The sequence below is a fragment of the Cupressus sempervirens genome, chromosome 1 (genome assembly GCF_028749045.1).
Source record: "Cupressus sempervirens isolate cs-2001-9-10 chromosome 1, ASM2874904v1, whole genome shotgun sequence".
Classification (NCBI taxonomy): Eukaryota; Viridiplantae; Streptophyta; class Pinopsida; order Cupressales; family Cupressaceae; genus Cupressus; species Cupressus sempervirens.
This window is the reverse complement of record NC_143118.1, coordinates 786778897-786784896: the sequence shown is the minus strand read 5'-3', so window position 1 is coordinate 786784896 and position 6000 is coordinate 786778897.

The window sequence follows — 6000 nt, the reverse complement described above, 5'->3', positions numbered from 1 at the left end:
CTGAACAATGATCTAAACTTGCAAAGTGAGATGTAATCATGATCTTATTTCTAGGATCTAGGACTATTACAATGAATTCTAACCAATTACATAAAGTTAATTTAAAACCATTAATGAATCAAATTAACGTAATTGAAATAAAAGAACAACATAGAATGAAATGACAAAAGGAGAAAAGAGAGATAGAGACACAACACATTTGATTTTGGAGTTCGTCTAGTATGGACTATGTCTCTAGATCCAGCTCCAATATGGGGACTGATCTGATTAACTCCAAGAAATCAATTACAAGTGATTTGAAACAATTCCCTTCAAGCACATGCAACAATATTCTCCGATATGTGGGAATAATCACCAAGTCTCCAAAATCACAAGCTCGTTCTCATCATCTGGATGTTCAAAATAATTTTCATGCCTTAAAAATAGCTTCCTACCCCCCTTTTAAATACAAAATTAGCCTAAAATAGGCTAAAACAAAAGAATATAATAATAGACCTTTTTAACAGATTACATCTCATCATAACCCCTTGGCCATTTTTCAAATATGGCCTTATTTCATTTTTAGGGGCTATCTTAACAAAATAAACCTTATTTAACTAAGGTTGGCAGTTAAAATAATTTCCAAATAGCACATGCTTTGCTTAATATCATATTGCTATAAATGGCTCAATGGTGACCCTCCATTTTGTAAGGCTGGTGGTCAGGGGTTCAACCCTTGCTAGCTTCCATCACTCTATTTGGTGGTTTGTTATAATTTAAAATGAAACTTCCTCCAAAGTTTAGTAAATTTTTTTTTTGGTGTGGCAGTTGTTTAGGAAAACTATTAGGAAAGTTGTTGTGGTTTCAAATCCAACTGGGTGCTTTTTAAAAACAAACCTTCCTTCCAAATGCCATGTTTTAGATGTTGATAGCTTGAAGTTGCCATGTCACTTTACTGATGTCATGGTGATGTCATCAATATTTGTATTTTTCTTCCAAATTCAAATGTGCATAACTTCAACATATGAGCTCCTTTTTTGACAAAATGAACATTGCTGGAAAAGTCTTGACGAGCGAGCAAACTTTGACCACTTATAACTTGGTCATCTAGACTCTAATTTTTTGCATTCAAGTTGCATTGGAGTCATAATTTTGAACACTTTGTAATGATGTTGATTCTCAGATCATTGGGGACATTTTATTTTTTACCAATTTTTATCCCTTGGATCAAGCCTCCCTAGTGAAGAGCTTTTGGACCTTTGAAAGTTTGATTACTTGAAAAGTAGGTTAGGGTATAGTTCCCTCACTTTACTAGTCTCCATCCATCTTGCCTTGCTTGGATGCATCCCCTTCAGTCCCACTTAGAGGTATTCAACTAGTCCTCTTTGTGAAGTTTTGACATTCCTGAGTAGGATAACATCTTCTGGCAATTCTAACATATACTCTAGTGAAAAATCATCAATTGATGGAACCTAAACACTATTGTCTTCATCCAAGATCATTGGAGGCTCATACAACTTCAGATTCTCGACATTGACAACTGAGTAAATGTGCATGTATAGAGGAATATTAAGGCAAAAGGCATTGCTACCAATCTTTTCCAAGATCTCAAAAGGACCATACCTGATAGGCTTGAGCTTCCTTCCTTTAGCTTGCATTTGTTCCTTGCTGATATGTAACCAAACTTTATCACCAACTTGGAATTGATGATTGATAAAACGTGTATCATGGCGAGCCTTTTATTTTTCTTGGCTCTACTCTAACTATGTTTCTACTGCTTGATGGATTGCTTGGACCTTCTAAATGAACTTCAAAGCCCTTTCTGCATCATGGCATCCATCGATAATGTCATCATTCCCAAAAGAAAAATCCATTGGCATTTTAGGCAAATAAACGAAGCAAGTCTCAAAAGGAGACCTCTTTGTAGAAGAATGTGCCGCATGGTTGTAAGCATGTTTCATAATATGAAGACTTTCATCCCTAAACTTAGGATGCTTATTGTAGTAACCTCTAAGCAAATGCACAACTATCCTCTTCACTACCTCTATTTTCCCATTGGCTTGTGGATGGCAGGCTGTACTTTTCTTTAGCTTGGTATCCATGAGAACCCATAATTCTAACCAAAATTCCCCTAAGAATCAAGAATCTCGATTTGATACAATGGAAGTGGATAACCCAAAATGAACCTGTACATTTTGAAAGTACATATGGGTTGTCAGTTCAATAGTGACTTTCTTTTTACAAGGCATTAAAATACACATTTTTTTGAATTGATCAAGTACTATATACAAATAATCATGACCCTTCCTTGACATAGGTAAACCTCCCACAAATTCCATAGACACACTTTCCCATGGATGGGATGGTATAGGTAATGGTGTGTACAAACCCAATTTCCTATTACTCGGTTTGCTAGTTGCACACACTATACATCCTTTTATATACTTAGTGATAGTGTCTTGCATGCGAGGCTAGTAACAATATTTTTGCAATTGAGAAAATTTCTTACTTACCCCAAAATATCATACAATCAAAGAGGTCTACGCTTCATGAATTACTAATGCTTGTTCATCTTTAGGAATGCATAATTTTTGCAAGTGATACAATAAGTTATTCTACACATAATAGTATTTCTCTTCTACATGTTTACCCTAGATTAAAGTTGCAAAGATATCCTTAAAGTTCCCATCATTAGCATAATGTTCCTAAAAAATTTTCAGAGTGGTAGCAGACTGGTTTACCTCCTCGCATTAATACATCTCCCATGGAAAAACCACTTGCATCTATCTTGATCTCAAATGGTTTATGTAAATCTGGTAAAGCTAGATCTGGTGTGGTGCTCAAATTTTTCTTCAAAGTGTTGAAAGCCTTCTGTTGTGGACCTCCCCACTGAAAGGTTGCCTTGGTACTAGTTAGTGCATCCAACAGCAATGCAATATAAGAGAAGTTTGCAATGAACCTCCTAAAGCTTCTAACTTTTGTAACTATACTTGGCTTAGGCCATTTTATAATACATTCAACTTTTTCAGGGTCTACTTTCAATTGGCCATCTCCTATGACATAACAAGTACACTAAGGATGTCTTTGCAAATTCACATTTTAACATCTTTACATAGATTTTTTCTTTTCTCAATACATGAAGTACTTTCTTTAAATGAATTACATGATCATCCTAGGACTTACTAAATACAATAATATCATCTAAATAGACTATGAAAAAATCATCAATAAAATGACAAAAGACATCATTCATGACTCTCATGAATGTAGATGGTGCATTACAAAGCCCAAATGGCATAACCAACCACTCATAAAGTCCCTGCTTTGTCTTAAAAGAAGTTTCCAAAATATCACTTTTTGCAATTCTTATCTAATGATATCTACTATGTAAATCTAGCTTAGTTCAATAAATTGCATGGTTCAACTAATCAAGTAAATCATCAATCCTAGGAAGAGGGTAATTGTTCTTTACCATTATCTTGTTCAAAGCCCTATAGTCAATGCAAATTCTCTAAGTCCCATCATCCTTTGGAACCAACACAATAGGAGAACAAAAAGGAGAAGTACTAGGATGGTAACTCCTTTGTAGACTAGCTCATGCAGTTTCTTCTTGATTTCTTCATTCTGCAAGACTGATAAATGATACATGTTGATATTAGGAAGTTGCGCATTTGGCTACAACTAGATTGCATGCTATATTTCTCTTTTAGGAGGCAATCCCTTTGGTTTCTAAAATAAAATAAGTCATCATAAGCAAAACAATTCAACTTTATATTTTGGATCACATCACTTAAATGCCTTAGATGTTTCATCTTCTTTGGCTTTTATAATCACCAACACAAAAATTCTTACTAGATTTGACTAATCTTTTCATTTCACTACCATTACCTAGGGCTAGATTAGTCTTTATTTTATGTGCTCATACAATGCATTCAATCCTATCTTTATAAAGATGATACTTATTTTCCCCCTATAAAAGATAGCCTATTGGTCATACAAATAGGGACTGTCAAGCACAAGACCACAAATATCTAGAGAGACTACATCAGCTCCTACCTCATCTACAAAGTTTGTAGTGATAGCAAATCTTAACTTACATTGCTTGGTTACCTATAACTGTGCATCATTGCAAACCAATCCAAGAGGATATGTCTTTGGATGAGGTGTTGTAGTCAGATTAAGCTTCTTAACAACTTCCTAAGATATCAAATTAACTTGCGAACCCATATCAAATAATATATCAACCTTATTATGCTTGATGACCACTCAAACATGAAATAATTCATTCCTTTTCTTATCATTCTTAGGAGGAGAATCTTTACTCATACTTGCACTTATGCTAGAAGAACTGGTAGCTAATGAGAGAGAAATATCTTTTTCCTTTACCTTGGATCCTAGTGGCAATGATCTATGTTTCCTCTCTGGAATCAAATCCAAGATCCTATTGAACATACAGTAGCAGTCTTTTGTTTGCCTTTATTTCCACCAAATCACTTCGGCCTCTTTTCAGGATGCAACTTCCAACACTTAGAATCATCATGCCCTTCTTTCTTGCAATGTGAGCATGTGGGTTTCTCACCCTCTTTCTTTACTATATCTATCTTTTTACCCTTCCCTTTTCCTTTGGACTTTTCCTTAGAATTAGATGGCTTTTTATCAGAATTATCAATGAAAGTACCCTTACCTCTTACCTCTAAATGTGTTCCCCGGACACATACTTCATCTAAATTACAAGGATTCAGAATGAGAATGAAATTCCTTAGGTAAGAATGAAGACCACCTATACTTGAGTAGAGTGTCTTGGGTATACAATGGGACATTTAATAAAATAGCCTTTTTACAAAACTCATGGGTGTATTCCTAGATAGTTTGACCTTTTGCTTGCCTAAAATGTTGCCAGTTCAACATTAACTATTGCATATCGCCTAAAGCGTAGAATTGATTCTTTAAAGCACTAACAAATTCTGACCAAGACAATTTGAACTTACCATGCTATGAAGTTTCAACCTGAGTCCTACTCTCCCAATAGGTTAGAGCTACACCACCTAACCAAAGAGTGGCTAATTGAATTCTATCAACATCATCTACAAGGTTTTGAACTCTATAGTAGACTTCTACATGCTGAATCTAGTTATCTAATTTCTCGGCATTTAACTCCCCACAATACTTTGGCAAGTCAAACTTTACATCCAACATAATTCAAGGCTTATGTTCACCCTTAAAAATATCAAAAGATTTAGAATGCATAGAAGAAGGAGAATAGGGAGAAGATGGAGGTGTCTTTGGCAGATCATGATCAACACCTTTCCTTTTCCCTTTGTCTCCATGTGCTATATGTTTTTGCATCTTTTCTTCTCTTTCCTGTAATAAAACTTCTACCATTGGCTACAAATTCTAGAGAGTCTTCTAGATACTTTGTTCTTCTAAACCTTGTACACCACCTTTATCTTCCATCTAGAGCGATGGATTAGCTCTTCATTTTACAAACTTAGGGCTATATTCTTCAAGGTCACCTTTGCCTTGATTCAAATTGGATCTTGTTAATATTCAAATTTGTAATACTAGTCTAACAAAATATCTGATACCAAATTTGATCCAATTTCTAGGATCTAGAACTATTACAAAGAATTCTAACCAATTAGATAAAGTTAATTTAAAACCATTAATGAATCAAATTAATGTAATTGAAATAAAAGAGCAACACAAAATGAAATGACAGAAGGTGAAAAGAGAGATAGAGATACAACACATTTGATTTTGGAGTTCGTCCAATATGGACTATGTCTTTGGGTTTATCTCCAATAGGGGAACCAATCTAATTAACTCCAAGAAATCAATTACAAGTGATTTGAAACAATTTCCTTCAAGCATATGTAGCAAAATTCTCCAATGTGCTGGAGTAATCACCAAGTCTCCAAAATATAGTCTCCTTCTCATCAGCTAGATGTTCAAAATAATTTTCATGCCTTAAAAATGGCTTCCTACTCCCCTTTTAAATACAAAATTAGACTGGAATAGGCT